This window comes from Ursus maritimus, unplaced genomic scaffold (genome assembly GCF_017311325.1).
Source record: "Ursus maritimus isolate PB19 unplaced genomic scaffold, ASM1731132v1 scaffold_20, whole genome shotgun sequence".
NCBI lineage: Eukaryota > Metazoa > Chordata > Mammalia > Carnivora > Ursidae > Ursus > Ursus maritimus.
This window is the reverse complement of record NW_024424453.1, coordinates 36,329,804-36,355,083: the sequence shown is the minus strand read 5'-3', so window position 1 is coordinate 36,355,083 and position 25,280 is coordinate 36,329,804.

The window sequence follows — 25,280 nt, the reverse complement described above, 5'->3', positions numbered from 1 at the left end:
CCTTTTTCTTCCAATTTACCAAAGATTGGCCAAATCTGGTGTGCTTATAAAGTTTTATTGGAAAACTGCCATGCTCACTTGTTTACATGTAATCAAGGACAGAACCGAAAAGATGTAAAAGTCCAGGTAAATATTTTTGTCTTTGTAAGCCATGTGGTCTCTGTGGGCACTTGACTCTGGCAGTGCGATATGAAAGAGCCACAGACAATTCCTAAATAAGTAAGCATCACTGTGCTCCAATAAAACCTTATTTACAAAACAAATTTAAAGGAGGTGGGGTGGTGGTGCAACAGGTCAATTTCGGCTTGCAGGATGTAGTCTGTCAGCTCCTCCCTCCTGTAGCAATGTGTCCCACAAAGAAGAATTTTGGTAAGTTCATTGGAAAAAATAGAAAGTCTGAGGGCTGCCCTTTATTTTTAATCATTTTTTTTAAATCAGTGGTTGAAAAGTTCAAGAGTTTAAAGTTCAATTTGCTTCCAATTATTTGAGCATAAATCCTGTTGTTTTTTTCCCAGTGCCTTCTACTAAAAGAATGCTAGAAACACAAGCATCCAGTATCAGGATGCTCTTAGTCTACAAGAAATTCTCTCAAAAAAGGTACGGTATAGAATTTATAGATATAGATATATTATATATATAATTATATATATATAATTTTGGTGCCTTCTCTATGACAGATCTAGCTGAATATACAGACAAGGCTTTGGCCTTCAGAAAGGTCATAATTTAAAAGGCAAAACAAAACAAAACAAAAACGAAAACAAAACAAAAAACCCTCCATGCACCACATCACACAGGCATAGAACAGAGCAAAGGAAAGCCTGAGATCTCTCTGCTAAATCTCCCAGCTCAGGTACAATACCAAAGTGAAATGGCTTCTAAAAGGTGTTCTCTGCCCACTTATCTTACCCAACAATACAGTCTTGATTGACACCACATCTCCCAAGGGAAATGAAAACTGGTGCCAAACCCAGATGCCCGGCCAAAGGAAAAAGAGTACGTTTGGCAGCAGAACATGTGTTCAATGTCAGTCGTATGGAGTAAGAATTCCAGCCACAGGGGGAGGCTGGCATTTTGTGGGAGATATATGAAAGAGGCATGATCCCAGATTTACAATGGTCTACAAAAGGCTGTCACTGCTTGAGGACCAAAAAATAAAGTTACTATTGTTCACCTGTATCATTATCAAAGAGTACATAAAAGTGACTTTAACCAGGTTTGAGCTAAGGCAGAATGATCGACGGATGCTTGGTTTCCAAAACACTTAATATTTTCTTACCTAAAAATGGAAGGAAATGTTTAAGCAAGAACCTAGACTACTCATTTTCAAGTCAGAGATAAAAACAAAACAATATTTTAATAACAGACCATATTAGCTTTCAGTACGTCCCAGGCACTGTTCTAAGTGTTTACAAATGAGAAGTTAGTTTAACTTCTTAAAAATTTTACGAGGTAGCTACAGTTACACTCTATTTTTACAGACGGAGAAATGGAGGCAGACAGAGGTCCTGTCGCTGATCCCATCACACCGCTCCAGAATTCAGTCTGTGCTCTTAACTACTTATGCTGCTTGGTCATACCTTTAAATGCGGCAATCTCGGGCATTTGTGTTTCTCTCTCAGAACCCGTTTTCTCACACATAAAAGGGGGATAAGAAAATCCTTTCCTCACCAAATGGTTATGAAGATTAAAGAAATAAAATGCAAATTATCCAAAAGCAAGTTTAAAAGATAATGCAAAATTTTTCACATTTTCTGAGCTCTTACTGTATGCCAAGCACTGTGATAAAAAGTTTGCACACTTAATCTCATTAATCTGAAGCCTCATGACATAGATGCTAATATTACCCGTTATTTTACACATGAAGACATTAAAGAGCAAGATACTTAAATGATGTGCTTAAAATCATGCTAGATCTAGTTAGAAGCAAAGCCAGGCCTCAGATTCCAGAGGCTAGGATGTGTTTATTAAAAGTTTATTCCCATTTTACAAGAAAAAGGCTGTAGCTGACAAAGAACCAGGAAGGTTCCAGATATTTGAAGTAGATGGAATCTTTCCGATTCTCAAGCAAAACCCTTGATAGTGGGACTAATGTAACCATCACCTCTTAATCCTGGAATTTACCTTTGGAAATCCCCTTTGGGGTGCTGTCGGGAGTATAAGAGAAAGGAGGACAGAAATTGGAATCTCCCAGCTTTGCTCCATAGAACCACTGACAGTTCTCCTTATGGGATAAAGTAAGTATGTGGAGGGTACCTGGAGTTTCACAGGTATCCCCCCTGTAGGTGAGTTTTACTCCATCTATTTGTGTCAGATTTTTCAGTATCTAACAACAGAATGTTCACAGCAAGGAGTACAGAAGTGAAAAGTCCTAATGAATTGTCAAGTCAAAGCTAAATATACAGAAAAAAGTAACTAAAAGCTTTAGACCTTCTGTTGAGGGAGAATGAGTTTCCTATGCCAAAACATTAGAGTATCCCCCTCAAATTACTTTTGACCTAGGATTACAACAGATATTGTCCTAGGCCACCAGTGAGGGGGCAGATTAAGTTCATCCTAGTTATTTCAGGCTCAGCCCCTTGAAATTTTTGCCTTTGTATAAAAAAAGAGAGAGAGAGAGAGAGAGAAGGAATCCTCTATGGTTTGTCACAACTGCTCACATTGTCCTTTGTTCACAAAATTTACAGTTCCCAGATAACCCCTTCACGTCACAGCTTGAAGCATGTACTCAGGGCAGCTGCCACACTGTTTCATGTGTCCAGAGCCGTACCCCCACCCCCAGGTGTAGCCCTCCTTCTCCTCAGTGGGATCTGGGCCTGCAGCACAGTCCTAGGCTTTTCCTTCTCACCTGCTATTCCTGTTTAATCCCTGCCCCACCAAGTATTTTAAATAAACTTCCTGTCACTGAGACAGACTTTTGACTTTCCAATTCACTAGTAACTATTTTGCAACTCCAGCCCAGCCCAAAACTTAGATGTCAGTCCCTTCTGGGGGGGCCACCCAGGTGCGGCTCAGTTGGTTAAGTAACTGCCTTCGGCACAGGTCAGGAACCTGGTGTCCCAGGATCGAGTCCTGTATGGGGCTCCCTGCTCAGTGGGGATTCTGGTTCTCCCTCTGACCTTCCCTCATCTCATGCTCTCTCTCATTCTCTAATAAATAAATAAAATCTTTAAAAAAGTCAGTCCCTTCTGTGTTTCCAGAGCAACAATGTCCAATAGAAACAATGCGAGGGGGCGCCTGGGTGGCACAGCGGTTAAGCGTCTGCCTTTGCTCAGGGCATGATCCCGGCATTATGGGATCGAGCCCCACATCAGGCTCCTCCGCTATGAGCCTGCTTCTTCCTCTCCCACTCCCCCTGCTTGTGTTCCCTCTCTCGCTGGCTGTCTCTATCTCTGTCGAATAAATAAATGCAATCTTTAAAAAAAAAACAAAAAAAAAGAAACACAATGCGAGGCCCACATGTAATCTTAAATTTTCTACTAGCTGCATTAGAATAGTAAAAAGAGGTAAAATTAATTTAATAATATATTTTTCTTAACCCCATTTATCATAAAAAGATACTATTTCAACATGTAATAAAAGTTTTTTGGAAAATATTAGTGAGATTTTTTTTTAAAGATTTTATTTATTTATTTGACAGAGATAGAGACAGCCAGCGAGAGAGGGAACACAAGCAGGGGGACCGGGAGAGGAAGAAGCAGGCTCATAGCGGAAGAGCCTGATGTGGGGCTCGATCCCATAATGCCGGGATCACGCCCTGAGCCAAAGGGAGGCATTTAACCACTGTGCCACCCAGGCACCCCGTGATATTTTATACTCTCTTTCTAGTATTAAGTTTTTGAAATCTGGCACGTATTTTGCGCTTACAGTACATCCCAATTCGGATGCTAAATTTATCAGAAATACTTGATCTATACAGATTTCATAAAACATAGAGCTGAAAAAATAGATGACATACCTAAGTTGTTCCCAAACACAATTCAGTTATTGGAAAACTTAAGTATCAGCTTTTAACACCGAATTTAAATTAGAATTTAAAATACAGTTCCTTAGTTACATTAGTCTTTTATAAGATATGAGAGCCATGTGAGGCTAGCAGCCACCATATTGGATGGTGAAGTTCCAGAGGATGTAAGTCTGCCTTCATTAGCTGCTCAGTTTTGAGCTGCCTCATAGGACATCTTCTATTTCTGCTTCTTATACTCTTCTCCCTGTACTACACCAGACAAATTGAATCACAAATCGGTTTATTAGGCTTCAATTGAGTGATAACCAGATCATGGGACTTAATATGGATAAAGCCAGCGGTAAGGAAAGAGTCGTTGTTAGCGAACTCCTATCTCAGAAATATGGCTAAAGGACAAAAAAGAGTGGAAAGACATCAAGGTTAAATGAAGGAAACTGGGTTATTGTTTTTTCAAGGAAGGGAAACTTTCGCATTTGAAGACAGAAGAAATTCCAATTTGAAAGAGTACACTAAAGTTATGGGGAAAAAGTGGGATCTTAGGGAGAGCCATATATGGAGGGGATACAGATGGATGAGCAGAAAATAGATTAATATTGATGATTAAGAGTGAGACTTAGTATGAAAGAAAAGTCTAAGGACTCATAAATCCCTGAATCCTGTCCTAAAGTCAAAGTACAACTTTCCCAGAAGAGTACTCCCAAAGGAATTATGGACACCATAGCAGAATAAGAACCAAAATACCATTGGGTAATGATTATATGACAGGACCCAATTAATCAATGCAGAACTCTGATAACATGCTGAACTGGAGACCCATGAGAAACTTCCTCTTCCTCATTTTCCCTCACATCCCAATCATAGATCTTGGAACCAGCGCACAAAGTCATGCCCACAAGGAACCAGAGTAAGATAAATGGCTGGGGCTACAATTGGGTCTTCACTTCATTTCCCAGCCCAGATCTTGGAAGATGAAATTGGTGTTTTCTTAATTTCTTCTTTTTTAAATAATACTTCAAAATTACATTTGTAGCATCCTAAGTAGCTCTCTAAAATATTATTCTGTTCCACCCCCAACTAACCTTTTTTCCAAAATTAAAGTACTCTTGAAATGTCCAGGGTATTGTTAAAAATACATTTTGAAAACAGATTATGGAACATATTTACAAGAAAACTTTCCTGAGCACTAAAAAGTTAACTAAAGTAAATCCAAAGATCTAGACTAAACCCTCACACCAAAGACTGATGTTACAAGTTTGGAATTTTGGCCTGGTTTTACAGAAAGTTTGCTTTTGGCTTTTACATAATCACATTTGTGAGTTTCTGAGCTTCAAACCGACCCTGAGCAAATACTTGTCAACTCTGTCAAGGCACCTTTGGTTAAGAAAGATCTGTGTGAATACTAAGGGCTAATCTCCATCTATGAGGAGAAAATTAGCACCTGCATCTCACCTCCAATACCAGCTCCAGACACAAACTAAATAAAATTGTAATAACAGGGGCGCCTGGGTGGCACAGCGGTTAAGCGTCTGCCTTCGGCTCAGGGCGTGATCCCAGCATTGTGGGATCGAGCCCCACGTCAGGCTCCTCTGCTATGAGCCTGCTTCTTCCTCTCCCACTCCTCCTGCTTGTGTTCCCTCTCTCGCTGGCTGTCTCTATCTCTGTCGAACAAATAAATAAAATCTTTTAAAAAAAATTGTAATAACAACAGTAATTCTCCATTTATGCAGCCTTCTGCTTGGAATAAATCTCTTAAATAGCCACATTCTTTTCTAGGGAAGCACAGGTCCAGAGAGACTGTAACAGTTCCTCCAGGCAATTCTCAACCTTGTCTGACACGAGAATGAAATGATGTGACTAAGTGTGACCCACAACCATTCACTGTATTCCCTTTATGGGCCAAATACTTCAAACAGGAATTGCTTTACGATCCAGATTGGCTATACAGATACGAAACTCTGCCATTAAAACAACTCTGGAAGCTTATCAAGTACAGCATGTTTTAAAGCTGCAGCTGGATAATGGGTAGATTCATGGATTTATTTTACGTTTGTATTTATATTTTTATGAATGTGGCCAAAATAAAAACATTACAAGAACCCAAATCTTCTAAAACATTACTAAATCCAAATAGTGTGAATATATTTATGGGAAAAATATATAAACACATACATATATGTACATATATAAACAGACATACATATTATGTTTAGAATAAAGATTATACAGTTGGAATTTCAGTGTAGAAAAGGATCATACTGCAAATTCATTGGCAAGTCTCCCACACAATTAGAGATTAACTGGAGAAAAACCAAAGCCGGGAGACCAAAACACAACACCTCCTTGAAATTATAAATATATCTAAGGAATACAATAAAATTTCAGATTTTATAGGCATATCACTTGGATACCCTAATACAGACTTCACATTTAGTGTTTTTGTGTAATCATTCAAAAAATATTGATAAAAGGACTTCTATGTGCCCAGTTCAGCATCATTCACTTTTTCCCTCCTTTCAGAAGAAGTGCCAGAATTCTCCTTCATTTCCAGAGGAGGGTGTATCTCTGGAATTGGTCCCTTCCCCAAAGATGAAATCATGCAGAGCCACTTGGAGATAATGGAGGAACTAGCAACTGAAGCATGAATAGAGAACGCTGTTGTCTCACAAGTATATTATAAACTCTCTTATTTCTGGGATTAAAAGAGAAAATGGTGGACTTCTGCTATGTGGATCCCAGAGAGGAAAAGGAAAAACCACAGCTCTGTACTGGGAGGAACTGGCATTATGGAGAATGACTGAGTGAAGAACACAAGCATCTGACCTGAAGAGCTGACTTCTTTGGATCATAAACTAGCATTCCTTGGAACCTAACTCAGAACCAAGAGAATGCGATAGTACTGTCTTAAAGACTCAGAGTCTTAGATGATCCTGCCTGGGAGATTCTGGACCAGCAGAGGATAAGCAGCACCTTTTATACCATGTTACATTCTACTGTCCACACAGGCGTGATTTGGCGGCAGGAAGCAAGGGCAAGTTTGACTGATGAAACAGCAGGTTCTCTCCCATCTTCTCAGATATAGGAGTTGACAGAATCCACCCCCTTTCATACTGCATAAGCTCCTGGGGTTTCTTGGATAGGTCAGGGAGTGGGGGAAGGGAACCCTAAGAGGAAATTTCTAGATTTATGTTAATCTGGTAAATGAGTACAGGAGCTAGGTTTCTTCTGGATGACATTATTTGCAACCTGAAATTTGTGAAGCAGGTCAAACTTGACATTCACACATTCCTGTGTTAACCTACTTCTCAAGTCATCTCAGACTTTATGAAGCAGTGTGTAATAACAAATGAACACTTGACTAGGAATCAGAAAGCCTGTGTAGTAATAATAGCTCTGCTTTTAAGTAGCTATGGGACTTTGAGAAAGCTTCAACTCAAATTCTTTAGTTATATGTAAGTATTTGGACCACATGTTCAATGGGCCCTTATAATCTATAATCTTATGAATTCAATTTTAAAATACTGTATATAAAAAAAAAGTCTTGTAACAAGTCCATTAGCCTGGCTGAAATATACCACTTCAGCTCAACAAAATATGAGTTTCCTCCCGAATATAAACTCTTTATAATGATTTAGTTTGAGTTAGAGAAAAATCAATAACAAGGTTGGGCAGGCTAGAGACATAATAAAAATAAATATACTCATTATTATTAAATATTTCTTAGTGTTTGCACTATTTCAGGTGCTGTTTTATTTCATCAACTTTATAAAAATGTGTGTTACTTTGCAGATGAGGAAACTGAAGCTCAAAGGGTTAAATAACTTGCCAACATCATAGCTCATGTGTAGAAAATACAGGTTTCAAACACAGTTCTTCCTGTTGTTGAACCTGGAGCACTTTAGCACTGCCTTTCAGGGAATAAATTGGACTCTGTTCAATGACATCATCTTTTTTCAGTCTCCACCAATATACTCAAAAATCAATGTTGGTAATTTCACATTAACAAAAAGTAAGAACTCCAAGGCCAGACAAATACAAAAATCCACCATACGTTTTAGATGCACAGACCTTACTTTTGGAATTTCTCTTTTTTTTTTTTTTTTAAAGATTTTATTTATTTATTTGAGAGAGAGCCTGCACAAGCAAGGGGAGGGGCAAAGGGAGAGGAAGAGGGACAAGCAGACTCCCTGCTGAGTGTATTGTCCGACACTGGGCTCTATCCTAGGATCCTGAGATCATGACCTAAGCCAAAGGCAGACACTTAACCAACTGAGTCCCCCAGGTGCCCCACTTTGGGCATTTCTACCACAAGAAAGCTCCAGATTGTCACCTACTTGGATTCTGCAGAGCAGCTGAATCATGTTCTCCCATTACAAGGTGTTGTTAATAATATATATCAAAATGTTACTGACAAGTAAAAATAGTTAAGGAAAAACAGTAATTTCAAGTCTTGAGATAACTTGTAGTTTTCAAATTCTACCAAGCTAGGGGCACCTGGGTGACTTAGTCAGTTAAGCAACCAACTCTTGATTTTGGCTCAGGTCATGATCTCAGGGTCATGAGATCTCTGGTGTTGGGCTCCTTGCTTAGCAAGGAGTCTGCTTGAGTTTCTCTCCTTCTGCGCCTCCCCCTGCTCACACACACTCTCTCCCTCTCTCTCTAAAATAAATAAATAAAATCCTACCAAACTCTTTCTATTCATGTTGTTTCTAATTGTAAAACCATTCTCATCCAAATAAGTTATATTCAGTTAAAGAGGAGCCAGAACTTTAAATAGCATATATCAAAATAGTAGTGAGATTGTGTTATTTGTTGAAAACAAACAAAAACTGTTGGAAAAATGCAAATGCTTACCTAATTGAGTTCTAAGATACTTTCCAATTGCTTGAAAGTCAAGCTCCTTTTGTTTCTCTAACCTGAACCATATTATGCATTCTGACAACAGATGGATTATTCTTTTTCTCCTTCGTATTTTATCAAAGAGAATAATCTTAGAATTACTTTTACAGTAATCACCCTCCCAAGCCTAAGGAACTCAAAACATACTAAAGAAAATATTGAGAGATGATATATTATGCAGAAGAAGATGCCGGATATCTTCCCTTCTGAATTCTGAAATTCTCATAAAAATATATTATGCAAAATAAATCTTGCAGTGTAAATTATCTGTTAGCAAATGGTATTCTTCAGTTTCATTTCCAAATTATCCAAAATGAATTAGGATTTCATATTGAGCTGTCAACATGAAATTCCACCTCCTGAAATATAGATTGGATTTTGAGAAGTAAATATGAAGTGGTAAAAGTCAGGTTTCTTTTCCACCCGTCCAGTTTAAGATAGCATTCACATATACTCACTAGATTGTCTAAAAATCAGTCAATTTTGCACAATCTCTTAAATAAAGCTGTTTTATTTTACTGTGTGACAATTTGTGCATAACTTAAAGGCACTAATATTCTCTTTAAGAGTAAATATCAATAGTTCTAATAAAATGTACTAAGTAGATCCAGAGTTTTTTTTTATTCACTCTACAGAGCTGTGCAAGGTCATGGTATCTTTGAAAAGCGAAGTTATGATTCAGTGTTACCAGTAATGTCAACTGATTAAAATGAAATTATTGAATTCTAAGCATGGGATGTATCACTATGACATTTCCCATTAATCTTTTTTTAACTTTGAGATTAAACTATGGAGGAGCTTCCGATCTGAGATAACCAGGTTGACACCCCATTTACCATGAAGACAAACATATTGCTATCAACATTGGAACATGAGCACCGATGCCAATCAGAGAAAGATTTCCGTTTTTGAGGTTGTCCATGTGAGCAGAAAGGTAAAAGAGGTTGAATTAAAGAGCCAACTTTCCCTCATTAAATGCCTGTAGTCACAAAATGACTAATAAAAAGTTATATGGGAGTAAGCATATCACCCCACCAAAATACAGTAATTTTCTCCCCTCAGCTCCAGACATATATCCAACTGCATACTTTTCATGCTTTATAAGCTTTTCAAAATTAATAGGTGTAACTCAGGTTTTCATTTATTTGTATATTTGTTCCTTCCCCAGAGTTACTTATGTCAATAAATGGCACACAACCCAACCTGTTGTTCAAGCCAAAAACCCAGACGCCATCTTTGATTTCACGCTTTCTCATACATTACATCAAATCTATCATGTCCTATTGGTTTTACCTACAAAATACTTCTTAAATATTTTCATTCTTTTATTCCTTTACTGTCATCATTATTCACCATTGTCTCTCACCTGGACAACTGAAATACTTTAACAGGTTTTCTAACACACATTCTGATCTTCTCATCTCCAGGGAACAACCAGAGAGTCATTTATTAATAAAACAGTAAGCCACAGAATTGCCTTAAAAGCCTTAGATGGCTTCCTGGTGCTCTTGGAATTGCTCTGTTTTCACCCTCGCCCCCAGCTCCAGACAACCAGTAATCCATAATTGATTTTTTTTTTCTTATGGTAAGAGGAAACTAAGGACTCAAAGTCCTGACTAACAGACTCAAAGTTTGAAAAAGATAAGTTGTCCGCTAAAGATCCACTGTGTTCTATGTTGAGCTCCAGCTCTTGAAAAAGTCAAGAAAGAAATTATGGATGATTTCCTGATACAGAAACTACCTATAGAAAGTATGGCAAAAACCTTTCCACTTGCTGAGGTATACGTTCATTGAAATAGGAGAGAGAGAAGACTTCAGAGAACCTTAAGCATGGAAGATTTGTGGATAAAAAGACCCTAATCCCTGAAATATCATTCCAGGGCCATTCCCAGATTCAAATCTTGATCTTGACACTTTTTTTCTACCTTTATCCATCTGAACTATATCAGCCTACATAATATTTAGAAGGTTATTCGAAGGCCATCACCTGATTTCTACAAGTCTAAGAAAAAAAGAATAGATTCTAGAAACAAAAACGCAAGCGACTTCTCTTGGTTTAAACTTGGGTCAGGGCCACAGGCATAAGCTGGTGATAAGACAAGCCCTTTTTAGAGCAAGATATGTAGAGATGGGACCGGAGCTAACAAATCAAGATAGTCGTATCCAAACATTCCCATGCACAGTCCCACTGACCAGCTCTTTCAAAATATTCCCTAATAAATATTTCATCAAGGTTTCTGAACACAAATGTTCCTTCTAGTGAGGCTACATAAACAATGCAAAGTGAATTGTTTTGTAGTCACTTCTTTGGGCCATTTCGGCCTCCCCGATATCAAACGGAATTTTTCCCTCTTTGTATAAAGTTGGGAGAGAGAAGGTTTTTTCAGTAACAACTCAAATGTCAGAGCTACAGAAGCCTCAAATATATCAAGTGAGTAGGCCTATTTACCATGTCAAACAATGAATTTATCATCTGTCTACAACAAGGGGATTTTAAGCCTCTGGGTACTAAAACTGCTTTGCTCTACAAGAGTCAAGATAACTACTAAATTAATTTAGTTTAATTTTTTCTCTCATGAATATTTTATAGGTCCTTTTTTTTTTTTAGAACAGCTAGATTTTCAAGTACCTTTTTTTATTAAACCCACACTAACTTTAATTTTCAAAAATTGTAAGATCAAATGTATATGTCATTTAAATGTCTTTCCTGTCATAATCTCGTCTGCAGTACGAATAGAAGTGGTCATGATTTAATGTCACGTCAGCGAAGCCTACATAAGGAGGATTGCCTTTTCGCAATGTAAAAAATTTAGGTCTCTATATTGTGACTACCAAAGTACAGATTCCTTTAAAGAAAACTTCTGACTTAAATGGATAGAGCCTATCTGATTGGAGAATTTTGATTATTTTAAAACTCAAGCATATTGTACTTCCAAAACACAATGTGCATAATTTCACAAAATGTTGTGAATTATAAAATAAGTTAAAAGTCTCATCTGTGAACAAAATACTGTTCAAACCTACCACATATTTTACATTAGTGAAGTTGAATTAAACAAATACAAGTCTTCTGAGTCTGGGAGAGGAAAATATAGCCCGTAAAATTAAATCCATGGTTTTCATCTGGAGGCACTGTTACCTCGGCCCCCTACTCTCCCCCCACCAACTCAGCCCCCACCCCAACCTCCCCTACCTCAGCTTCCTCACTGGGGGAGCTTTAACTAATGTCTGGAGATTTTTTTTTTTTAATTATCACAACTATGATGAAGGAGCGGTAGTTTGATGCTAATATTTACATATTATGCTAAAGATATGCTGAAGATACATATGCTAAAAATACCAATAAACATCCTATAATACACAGGACAGCTCCCCACAACTAAGAATTATCTGCTCCAAAATGTCCACAGTGCTAAGGTTGAGAAAACCTGAATTATACAAATCAGGAGAACTGAACTAAGGAAGAGGGGGATAAGTATTGCCTCATAAATAGAGAGGTCTTGAAAGAGCTCTACAAATGGCCTTAGATACATAAAGGCAGGACTTGATTTCAAATTTATGAATCCAGGAATAAGCTACCAAGGATTGAAATGACACGATGAAACTTGTGAGGAAGTCACGTCACCATCATGGTCATCTCTCCCATGTAATGGTTGAGGAAACTAAGCCTGATAGAAGCCAGCAGACTTGCCCAAGTCACTCAGAAAAATCACAGTGAAGATGGACACCTAAATTTGGTGATGCTACGTTCAGTGTTTTCCTCACTTACCATGTATATTTCTATCACACCCCTCCCAAAATAAAACCTAACAAAACCTATAGTGTACGTGGCACTTCGTACTTGGGGATATGTGAAGCAGTGAGAGTGAAAGAAAGGATTTTAGAAATGGTAATAGCATGGTGTTTACACTTGCCTCTTTCAGGTTCTGTCCCAAGACCCAAAAACTTCTACAATCCCTTAACTTTCTACCACAAATGAGCACACACAGTGTCTCCGATAGCAGGTGCTCTAGAACATAAACGAGTCCCACCGTCAGATCCAAGGCACCATCAAAATGACTTAACGAGGGGCGCCTGGGTGGCACAGCGGTTAGGCGGCTGCCTTCAGCTCAGAGCGTGATCCCGGCGTTACGGGATCGAGCCCCACATCAGGCTCCTCCGCTATGAGCCTGCTTCTTCCTCTCCCACTCCCCCTGCTTGTGTTCCCTCTCTCGCTGGCTGTCTCTCTCTGTCGAATAAATAAATAAAATCCTTAAAAAAAAAAAAAATGACGTAACGATGTCTATCCACCCTCAAGATATTAAACTCATCACTGACTCTAGGGGAAGAAATATTTTTGCAGCTCCATATATATGTTCACTACCTTAAACCCACTGAAGGAAGGTTGTTGGAGAAAACAGCAAAGAACAGATCCGGCTTCTGAAGCCTTTAGGCAATCACAGAAGGGGCACGAGAGTAAGAAGCTCTTTCTAGACCAGGCTCCTTCCCTAACTTACATGTACCTTTATAAAGTATTTTAAACTTTCTGTATTTTGATTTTTTCATGGGTAAACTGAAAAATAGCTACAACTTAGATGTGGTTATAGAAATGAAATGAGACAAATTTATAAAACGCATCTTCATTTTTTTAAAAAGCCAATAAACAGATACACAAGGTCATTACTCATCGTTAACTCTCTGCCTTTATTACTAATGCTGTTTTCTACTAGTGTATCCCCTAAAATAGGTGCTCAAATTACCAGCAAAAAGAGTACTTTTCAAACTTTAAGCCAGGTTCAAACGGGCTTTGCCAAGAATAATGGTTTTAAAACTGTCCTGTAAAATACCGTGAGAAGCAGCTCCCTGAGAAAAATAGGTTATGTCCGACAGAGGGGATATAATTACATTGACACCTCATTGTAACAGACCCTGTCAATCTTCGTAGCAACTATTCTTTAACAGACCCTTAATTTCATTCTGGCAATACACTCAGCTCCACAATATGAACGGACTGGTCAAAGCAATCACAGCAATCCCATTATTTCCTTTAAAGATCAGCATGAACCTAGTCTTGACCAATGATCTAGAAGGAAAAATCTATTGGACAGAGGAGGTTTTTGTGACATGTTATCCTTCGTAATTAAAAAAAAAAAAAAAGACAGAGACAGAGAGAGAGAGACGCAAATGAAGACAGTTCCTTCGCTTCCTTCCATATTCCCTATTTTGGTAATATGGGTATAATGAGATGTCTGGAACCATAGCAGCCATCTGTCAACCATGAGACAAAATGCTTGAGTTCCAAAGCTAACATGGTGAGAATGGCAGAGGTGGAGGATGAAAAGAGAATGAGTCCTAGATGATATTATTGGACATTTCCAGTCCTGAAACCACTGCATTCCAATGGGTTGCTAAGGGTACACTAAATGTGCTCTTGTTTTAACCTAATGTTTGTCAGGTTTTCAGTTATTTGTAACTTAAGTATCTTAACTCATACGCTCACAAGCCAATTCTACTTGTGCCCCCTAAAGATCTGCTTGCCTGGGACATCTGGGTGGCTCAGTCAGTTAAGCGTCTGCCTTGGCTCAGGTCATGATTCCGGGATCCTGGGATCAAGTCCTGCATTTGGTCCCTGCTTAGTGGGGAGCCCGCTTCTCCCTCTCCCCCCCCCTCCTACTCTCTATATCTGCCACTATCTCTGTCTCTCTCTCTCTAAAATAAATAAAACCTTAAAAAAAAAAAAGATCTACTTGCCGGGGCGCCTGGGTGGCACAGCGGTTAAGCGTCTGCCTTCGGCTCAGGGCGTGATCCCAGCGTTACGGGATCAAGCCCCACGTCAGGCTCCTCCACTGTGAGCCTGCTTCTTCCTCTCCCACTCCCTCTGCTTGTGTTCCCTCTCTTGCTGGCTGTCTCTATCTCTGTCAAATAAATAAATAAAATCTTTAAAAAAAAAAAAGATCTACTTGCCTACTGTCATAAAATCTTACATATCTCCATTCTTTTATTTTAAAAAAATCATGTTAATGGAAGAAAGAAGATCTCAGAGATCAGGCACTGGAAATGTAACAACCTCTTCTGTTTCATGGATCAGAAACAACATAGCATTATCCTTCTCATTTCTGTTCTCTGCTCATACAGATTCCTTTCTCTATCAAGCTGGTCTATTTCTATTCATCCTCTGATTGCTGGCTGAAGATCGGCTTCTGTGAAGGCTTCTCCCAAGCAGAATTAGACAAGTTCAACTTTGGGTTCCTACAGAAGTCAAGCAGGTATATTTTTTGATTTGATTTGGTTTCGTTTTACTAGCAAGAAACAGAACACATACGCAAATTAGCTCAAGCAAAATGGTGAACTGGAGGCTCCTAGGACTACTAGGTACAAGAAGAGAACTAGCTTAAGTCAAGGGCTCAGATGAGGTGGGTGGGAGGCAATCATGATATTTCCATCTCCCCTTTCTCCTGTCCACAGTGTTGATCCATTCTTAGGAGATTTTTTATGTGCAAAGATGGATTTAGGAAGCTTTAGGTCTGATTCCTCCTCCCAGAGGCTTTAACAGACAAATATTTCTCTATAATCTCAACAAAAGCCTTGGGACTTACTCTCATTGGCCAGGCTGGAGTCATGTGCTCAGGGTATAGCCAGGGGTATGGAATACACTGATTAGTTTAATAATGAAGCTGGGGGTAGGCACCATCCCACACAAACCCAATGGACTGAGAAAGGACAACAATTCCCCAGAGGAATTCCGGAAAATGGGAAAATGATAAAGATAGGAAGGAACCATGTCTGCTACACCATATACCACCGCATATACCACCCCACTATCCCCTATTAATTTGGGGGGGGGGGAAGCTGTTGATTGTTTATTATGTTTTCCAGGCACCATGGCTTCTCTCTCACTAAGCTGCATTCCTCAAGGGCAAGGACAAGGTCTTATTCAAGACATCTTGCGCTGTTCTTGTCTCTTTGGTTGTCACCTCACACCAATCTGTGAAAGCCTCAAAAACTGGGACTTTATCTTATTCCTCTTTCCATTTTCAAAACCTCCTACAGTGCCAGCTTGGCACATACCATTCACTCAGTAATTTTTTACTGAATGAATGTATTAACATTCAAGTATCCTGCGCAGAATTTGAGTTGTAATATAAGCGTACTCACCGTGTTAATTGTAAATAATGCCCAATATGCATTTTGCAGCTTTTGTAGACTGTTAGCAAAGGGGATATTCTGAACAGAAGGAAACCAAATGACTAAGCACAGTTTCAAGTGGCCACCCACATGGAGAAGAGAGGAAGTGGAGTGGAGATACCACAGACATAGAGTTGTGTTGCTACTAACTTTAGCCAGAGTCACATACTGAACATGGGACACACTTCAAACATCGAAGGTGGATAGGACAGGGTAAGAGTGCTTTCAAAAGGATGTTGTAACCATTCTTCAAAAACAAAGAGGATCTTAACTCTCTAGAGAATGTAGGTCACTTATTGAACAAAAATAGAAATCTAAGCTCCTTGGACAAAGCTAGAGGCAAGCAGCCAAAACACGAACATAAAAACCACTCTCACTAACTCAAGTAAGCAGCAGGAAATAGCATCACTTGGATCTGGTTCCAGGCCAACCACAGGTCCCAAGGCCTCGCTCCACCAGGAAATGCCCCTGACATGTTCACGAACAGTTCAAGTATGAAGCGGCAGCCAGAGAGAAACATCTAACCAAACTCTATGTGGGGATGTACTTCTGAGATCAACATTCCAAACACAGAAGCCAGACTAAAGAACAGACACGTCAAGATTCCAAAAGCACTGAGAAAGGGCCAATGCAGAAAAAATGACTTAGAAGGAATCTCAAAAATAATTATTTAGGCTTGTTGTCTTATATTTGCATATTCACATGCTTTTTTTGCATATTTCAACAGCTACTTTTCTGGCAAAGGTTTTTGTTGTAACGTTTAGAGGGGTGTAGAATAGCGTTTCTTTTGTATTCATTTAAATCCTTTAAAAATTAAAGAAAAAAATCAAGTAACCACACTAATCCCTGATTCAAAGATGTGCGGCTTAGAATCCATTACTTTTCCTATGTTTTCTCTAAGTTATTTAAAAAGCAGTCATGAGCAGTAAAAGATATGTGATACAAATGAGTCAAGAGTAGCTGACCCACACCACCGAAAACAAAAATTTTAGAAAAAAATCACTATCCTTTTGCTTTTACCAATCTTTATATTCAAACCATGGAAGAGTTTCCACATACACTTTTGCTTTTAAGACTATGACACTCATAATGGCCTATCATTCACTTAACTCATGACACTACTTTTCTATTTTGCCTGAAGTACAGAACACATATGAATTTAAAAATTTGTAATATTCCACCGGGAACAAACACAAAGATGCATATATCCTGCAAGAGAAGGGTATACTAATCTGTGTATTACACAGGCCTTTTTGGAGAAATTTTCCTTCCTAGCCTCTGCAATACCATGATTCCACCATCAGTACAATTTCCTAAGGGCACGTTATCATGTCTGGAGGATGCCCACACCATGAGCAGTGTCTCAATATGCCCAGCACGAGACTCACTCCTGAGGATTAAAGAGGAAAAAATGAACCACAGATGCTTTTGTGTTCCTTCAGTTATTTCCCATAAACTTTCTGTTTATGTCAATATTTTATACCTAGAAGCTCATAAAAGGCAGGGATCTCCAATATTTAGTCCATTTTGTCAGTCATAAAACACCATACTAGAAATTTATAACAGTACCCATTACAGCAAAGCTTAGAATTGGAAAAAAAGCAAAACCACCTAAATAGTCTTTAGGAAACTAATTAATAGGTTTTGGTAGATCTATATGATTTATACATGTAGATGTGAAAAGATTGCCAAGATTATTTAGCAAAAATAAATTATAAAAGTATCATATACATGCACAGCTTTGCATAAAAAATATACATACATATATATACTTGTATATGCATGGAAATTATAATGGATACACAAGTAGCTGTCTCTTTGAAAGGGGTATGGGTAAATTTCTATGAGCACTTACTGTTATAATTTAAAAAGTTTTTAAAAGTTTTTCTACAATAGATGGCCTTTATTCAGGGAATGGTTGAATTAATTATGATTTGTGTAGAATATTATTAAATCAATAAAAAGAGTAACTTAGAGCTTTAAGATGAGTGATAGGCACCCAAAGATATCAGGTCCTAATAGCCAGAAACTATACATGTTACTTTATGTGGGAAAAAAAGTCTTTGCAGGTATAGTTAAGGATCTTGAGATGCGGAGATTACCCTGGATTATCTCGATGGGCCCTAAATGCAATCACGTGTATCCCAGTGAGAGAGAGGCAGAGGGAGATTTACAGAAGAGGAGGCAGCCATGTGACCATGAAGGCAGAGACGGAGGTGACGCAGTCTCAAGTCAACGAATACAACCAGATACCAGAAGCTGGAAGAAGCAAGGAACAGATTCTCTCCAAGAGCGTTTAGAAGGAGCGCAGCCCTGCCAACACCTTGGTTTCAGCCCAGTGATACTCTGATTTCAAACTTCCACCCTCTGTGACTATGAGTGAATAAATTTGTGTCGCTTGTGATGTTTGTGATAATTTGTTACAGCAGGCTCAGGAGAGAAGTGTTATTACCATTTGACTTGGAGATATTCTATCGGTGATACATTAGAAACTTTTTATCAGGGGCGTCTGCCTTCGGCTCAGGGCGTGATCCAGGCGTTATGGGATCGAGCCCCACGTCAGGCTCCTCTGCTGGGAGCCTGCTTCTTCCTCTCCCACTCCCCCTGCTTGTGTTCCCTCTCTCGCTGGCTGTCTCTATCTCTGTCAAATAAATAAATAAAATCTTAAAAAAAAAAAAAACTTTAAAAAAAAAAGAAACTTTTTATCAGTGTGATAAACAAGATACAAATAAGTGAGGAAAGGAGAAAGGGAAAAGAGAAAACCTTACAACTAAAACAACGTATATGCTATAAACCCATTCCCTCAAAATTATGTATGTATGTATTCATAGAGAGATTTATAAACGGACTGTTGGATGCCTGGGTAGCTCAGCCATTTAAGCTTCTGACTCTTGATTACTGCTCAGATCATGATCCCCGGGTCCAGGGATCAAGCCCAGCCTCAGGCTCTGTGCTCAGCACAGAGTCTGCTTAAGATTCGCTCTTCCTCTGCCCCTCACCCCTGCACACGCATGCTCATGCATGCTCTCTCAAAATAAAAGATTTAAAAGACTTATAAATGGACTGTTATCAAAACAATAATCTTGCTTATCTTAAAGTGGAAGGAATAGCAGGTGATTTTTATTTTTTCCTTATATAATTTGTTACAATGAGCATTAGTTTTATAATCATAAAAAGTTTTTTAAAAAACGGTGAAGCGTCCAACTCTTGATTTCAGCTCAGGTCATGATCTCGGGGTGGTGAAATCTTGCCCCACATCGGGCTCCAGGCTCATTGGGGAGCCTGCTTAAGATTCTCTCTCTTCTTCTCCCTTTGCCCCTCCCCCCGCTTATGCATATGCTCTTAAAAAAAAAAAGTATTTGTGAGAATTGTCTTTTCCATGGAGAACTGCACAAAGCTCTCCCATCTACACGCTCTTCCTTACACTGTGCTATTAACACTCCGCCATCACAAGATGGGGTCTGTGTTCCCTCTTCCTGAATCTGGGAGGTGGATTCAGTGCTGCAAGTCTTCCAAGGCTGGGTCATGGCAAGCTGCTCCCCTTGCGTATGCCTCCCTCTCTCAGGACTTGCACCTTGGGAGCCAAGAGCTGATGGGAAAGAGGTCCAGCGACCCTGAAGCCACCATATCAAGAGGAAGAGATGCCAAAGAGCCCCCAGTGTTCCCATCACAGTGGTGAGCAGGTCAAAGCGCATTCTGAAAAAGCCCCGATGTCTAGCATTTGTTGATTTCCATGGTGTGAACGCTCCCACCGTGATCTATTTCAAGTGACCAGAAGTTTAAAAGTTGGCTCACCAAAGTCCTGAACAGGTAATGATTGCCCTTAACAGGCCCCTGCCTCACCTCCCATTGTTGGTCTTCCCAACCCCAACACCAGATCTGAGTGAAGAAGTAAAATGACCTCAATTCTGGCCATGGTCAGAGTGCAACCTCATTAGAAACCACACTACAACGTCTGAGCTGCTCCTGAATTTCTGACCCAAAGGAAAATGTGAGAGATAATTCACGTTTAGTTGTGTTAAGCCAATGAGTTTGGGAATGATTGATAGTAGCCACAGTAACTAGACGTCTTGCAGGTAAATGATGACAGTCACAGACAATGGCAAGGAACCTGGCAGCCCTATTGATCATTCATGTATGAGCCAGGTTAGACCAAGAATTGCTTCTTGCAAGGAATGTTGATCCTGAAACATTCCCTCAGCTTCCCTCCATGGGGTCTAGAGTGGGTGTTTAATGCAAGTATACATCATTGCCTCGTTTCTTTTTCATGAGGGTATCACCAGTGTGCCTGATAGTGAAAACCCCTCTCTCAATTGCACATCTGAAATACCTGTACTGCACCCCAAAGACGGTTTTAGGTACATCCTAGCATTCTTGTCCTACAGAACACAGAGGAACTGTCCCTAGGGAACTGTTAGGAATTTTGAGCTCCTTTCTCCACTGAGCTCTCCCCATTCTTATAGCCTAACTATATTTCTCATAGTGCCAGAAAGAGCTACAGCAATTTGTTGATCATCCCGCCATTGCCCCCTCCAAGTCTCCAGGAAATGTCTACCTCAGCATCATGTGAAAACATACAGATTTTTCTGTGCTTTTATCCATTATTATTAACAAAAAAGAATGTGGAGCCAAAACATCCGAGTTTGATTCCTGGTTCTTCCATTTACTGACTGTAACTTTATACAATTTAGTAATCTCTTGGGGCGCCTGGCTGGCTCAGTCGGCAGAGCATGAGACTCTTAATCTCAGGGTCATGAGTTCAAGCCCCACATTGGGCATGGAGCCTACTTAAAAATAAATAGTTTATTAATCTCTTTATATATTGGTTTCCCCATCCATTAAGGAAAAATTAAAAATAGTACCTACATATAGAATCATTTATTAGGATTTAAGAAAATTATTAGTATATGCCAAACCCTTTACCAGTGTCTGCAAAAATTAGGGCTTAATAAATATGAAGTTGTTCGTTTTCAGAGCACTCATAAAACTGAACCAAGGTGTTCCAAGCAACTTTTGGGGTGATGGTGGGGGGAGTGGGTAAAAGTTTCCATCTTAACCAAAAAAGTACTAGAGTATGCCTCCAGCCCTAACAAAACTGTGAGAACACATGAAGGTTATGTGTCCAGAAATATCTGTCCACCTTCCCCACCCTCAAGGCCTGCCCCAGGATTATAAAGCTCTCACCATCTGCCATTTCTACAGATTATGACTTTGTAAGGTGCCAGCCAGAAGGCAAATTTGAAGTCTGGGAGACACAATCCATGAAATCATTTACGCTAATTAACCCTTTAGCTCCAATTATCTGACCAGATTGGCTATCTCCTCATAGCCATGTCTATTCATTTAACAAGCTCAATATATGCCTAGCTCTGGGCTACAGATGTCAATTAGAGATGGAGCATGGTTGCCACCATTGGGGAGAACACAGATCGAGTTATGATGCAAGGAAATCAAGGAGGGTCCAGAAGACAGAATATCATAAAAGGGAGGGGAGGTGATAAAGAGTATTAAGGAATCCACACTCATCACAGGTACATTTGAGAGAGGCAGACAGGGCTGGGAGGAAATTCGCAACAAATCTCTCTTTCAAAATTTTGTCCCTACGTGAGCCCACAGGCTGCCAAATTTAAATTACTTTCCTGTCAAGTTCTGGATTCCTAAAGCATGAAAGTAACACAATGTAAAATAGTCACTCCGTTACACCATTTCCATACTACTGAGAAGAGCCAGGAATTGAGAAAGGGGAAGACTAGAAGTGTGAACTGACACTGGCAGGAGAGACCTTCAGATAGATAATGTGCCGAGAAAGCCAAGAGAGGTCAAACACCCTTCTGTATAGGTGGAGAAACTTTTTTTTTTTTTTTAAGATTTTATTTATTTATTTGACAGAGAGACAGCCAGCCAGATACGGAACAGAAGCAGGGGGAGTGGGACAGGAAGAAGCAGGCTTCCAGCAGAGGAGCCTGATGTGGGGCTCGATCCCATAACGCTGGGGTCACACCCTGAGCCGAAGGCAGACGCTTAATGACTGCGCTACCCAGGCGCCCCTAGGTGGAGAAACTTTCTGATATGTATTTGGGCACATAATTGAACAAAAAGACCTCTACAAGGGTATACTAGTAACACTAGTGCCTATGCACTATAGCTACATGCTACATTCATGTGCTCCTCTCCGTTTCTCCTGAAACCATTCTAGGAGGAATTCAGTACTCCCAGTTTCACGGTGAAGGGAAATGAGTTCAGAGAAGTTAAACTACTCGCTCAAGGTCACAGCTGAAATTTTGCCACGTAGAAACATCGAACCCAGTTATTCTATTTCCAATCCAATGTTCTTTTCTCTGCACCAGCTTCTTTACTCCCTAAAGAGGGATGAAAAGTCATTGATTTTATGTATTTTCAAAGTTCACTTATAAATTGTGCAACTGCATAAAAATTCTGAATTCTGTTAAGGCCATATCCTTTAATCAAGATGGCAACCCAAGTAGGTTTGTTTGTCATGAATCATTTTTCTCTCCCAATGCCAAAGATTCTTTTATGAGAGAGACTCCACTGCTAGTATCCATCAAATTGGGGAATGAAAGATGCATGAACAGTTATTACACACACACACACACACACACACACACACACACACACCACCCCCATCCATGCTTCTACTTCCTCCAACAGGCAAAACCAATTTGGTCTACATCTGATGCCTCATTCAGATGTCTTTGGAAGGCGTAAACGATGACGTTAGTACCAACTGTTTGAGCAGCTGCAGAAAATCATTAACCCAAATTGCTCATTACACCTTTATAGACATGAAGCAAGACTGCCTGCTAAATGCAGATATAAATATAATGGGTAATAATGGTGATGGGACATGATAAAAATAAGCAAGGCTAAAGGGGTGGAAAGAGCTGCAGAAGGAAATTCTCCCTATTGCACGTCGCCTTGTCCATAAAGGACACGAAAGCTTCAATTAAAGAAAATAAAAAAGCAGCAGCAGCCGGTTATGAACAAACTTATCCCACCATACCTCAATCAGAAGCTTGGCTTCTTTTCACTGATTGCATTATTGAAAACAACAAAGGGGGGAAATGTTATTTGGGGCAAAAGAACAGATTAAAGAGCAGCGTTTTCAGACACATTCAGAAAAATTCAAAGTAGCTGTGGTTTTCTGGCTGGGAACTTATCTCTAACACACAGGACAGACATCACGAAGGGTGAGGGGCCCAGCTCGCACTGCCTTTCTGCAGGAAGACCTTGAATGAAGGATTTGCTGCCAGTTAGAACGCAATATGGTCTGGGCTAGCCTTCCGTCTCTGGAGCTGCTCTGAGTGGCAGCTTGAATCGCCCTGCCAAATCCCTCTGCTTTGCTCTTTCTAAAAAAAGAACAAGGGGAAAGATGTGGCAAGTCAGAGCAACAATCCACGCCTCAGCACATTGCACTGCCACGGCAAATGTTAATATTTTTTAATGTCAGTGTGGAGCCTCCTGTTTGAAATTCAATGGGGAACTAAAATTAATGTAAGCCTGCTTAGGAATGTCAAACGAAGATTCATCATATTCTAGAGAGCATTTGTGCAATATGAAAATGATGGCAATGGAAAGTGGAGGGCTTATGTTGATAATCATAGTAAAAAAAAGGTTTCTGAGAAAGAATACGAGTATTTGAAGTTGTTTGTGAAAAATATAATTTGTGGAAGAAATTGTGAAGAGAATAGGCGTGCTTCTTACTGGGAAAACCAACAGCCTATTAAAAAAAAAAAAAAAAAAAGTAAGGCAGACAGGCAAAGGCCTTACCTGATATCGTGTAGGTTGATTTTGGAAGGAAAGCATTTTTGGAAAAGGGGGTGGGAGTTACCCCAACTCTCTACCCCTCCCTGTCTGCACGTCCCTCAAAAGGTGACTTTGTAGCTCTTCCCATCAAGAAAGATGTGGAGTCCTTTTGCCCTACCCCTTGAATGGGCTGGCTCTGGGACTTGCTCTGGCCAACAGAAGCAGTAGAGATGACCGTATGCCAATTCAGGCCTCAGGAGACCTTGTGCATTTTCACAACCTCTCTTGGAATCCTTCTGCTGGCACCAGAAAAAGCTTAAGCTGCTGCAGGATGGCACCAAACAAAACCGAGTCACCCAGCCAAGGCCCCGTCACAGGCCAGCCAACTCCCAGCCAAGGAACTGCAGGCACAGGACAGAGGTCTGTCCGTATCAGCCAGGCCCAGGCTAGACCAGAAGCACCCAGTTGTACCACAGACTGAGAAATAATTGGGATTTTAAGGCACTGAATTTTGGAGTTATTTGGTTTCACGGCAACACTAACTGAAACTTTATAAAACACCCAACCCCACCTTAGGCATATCTTTGAGAAAAACTAGACCCCTAGGATAAAGGAGCAAAAAGCACCCCTCTTACCTAATAATTCTGCGGTTATCTCCTGGTGTCGCCTAGTGTTTACAACAGGGGATGGGGCCTGGACGCCTAAAAAAGGTTACGCCATACAGCTAACATGACTCCATGTCCTTCTGCAGCGGTCTGTTTCCTTCCCTTCCCAGTTAGAAGTTCAAACCTAACACAAGGAGTGGGTTTTCTACTAGAAATCCAGCTGAGGCCTGTATAGGACTTAAACTGAAACAAGATCTCGTCTGGCATTTTAAAAGCTGTAATTTGACATAATTAGCCATTCTTGTCGGTGCTGCATGTCACCTTACCCACGATCTTGTGTTACTCGTAGAATTGAGTTTATAAGGTTCTTCAACATTCTAAATAGCTTTTCTCTTAATCAAGAAATCCAGGGGGAAAAACACAAGGAGTGAATATTAACAACGGAAACCAGAGCGTATTTTGCTATTTTAGCCGTGAAAATGTATTTCCTTCTGGCCTTCCTAAGCTTCTTGAAGACAGCTAGTTGTTTCTGTAAGTTACCTTCTTTGGGGAGGACCTTAAAACTCTTACATGCTAAGAGCTAACTGAAAAGAAATCTATGTCATTTCTTCCCTAGGAATACTACACCCCCCTGATGCAAACACAGGCTCTCCAAGTCCTAAATCATCCACCATTTGAAAAAGAAGTGTATATATACAGTAGCGTAAGAAAATGCTAAGTCTGCTTTTGTCACTTGGTTAATAAAGGGATATGGGTCATGTTTCAAGATGTGAGCCACTGGGTGGCTCAGTGGGTTAAGCGTCTGCCTTCGGCTCAGGTCATGGCCTCAGGGTTTTGGGATTGAGCCCCACGCTGGGCTCCCTGCTCAGTGAGGAATGTGCTTG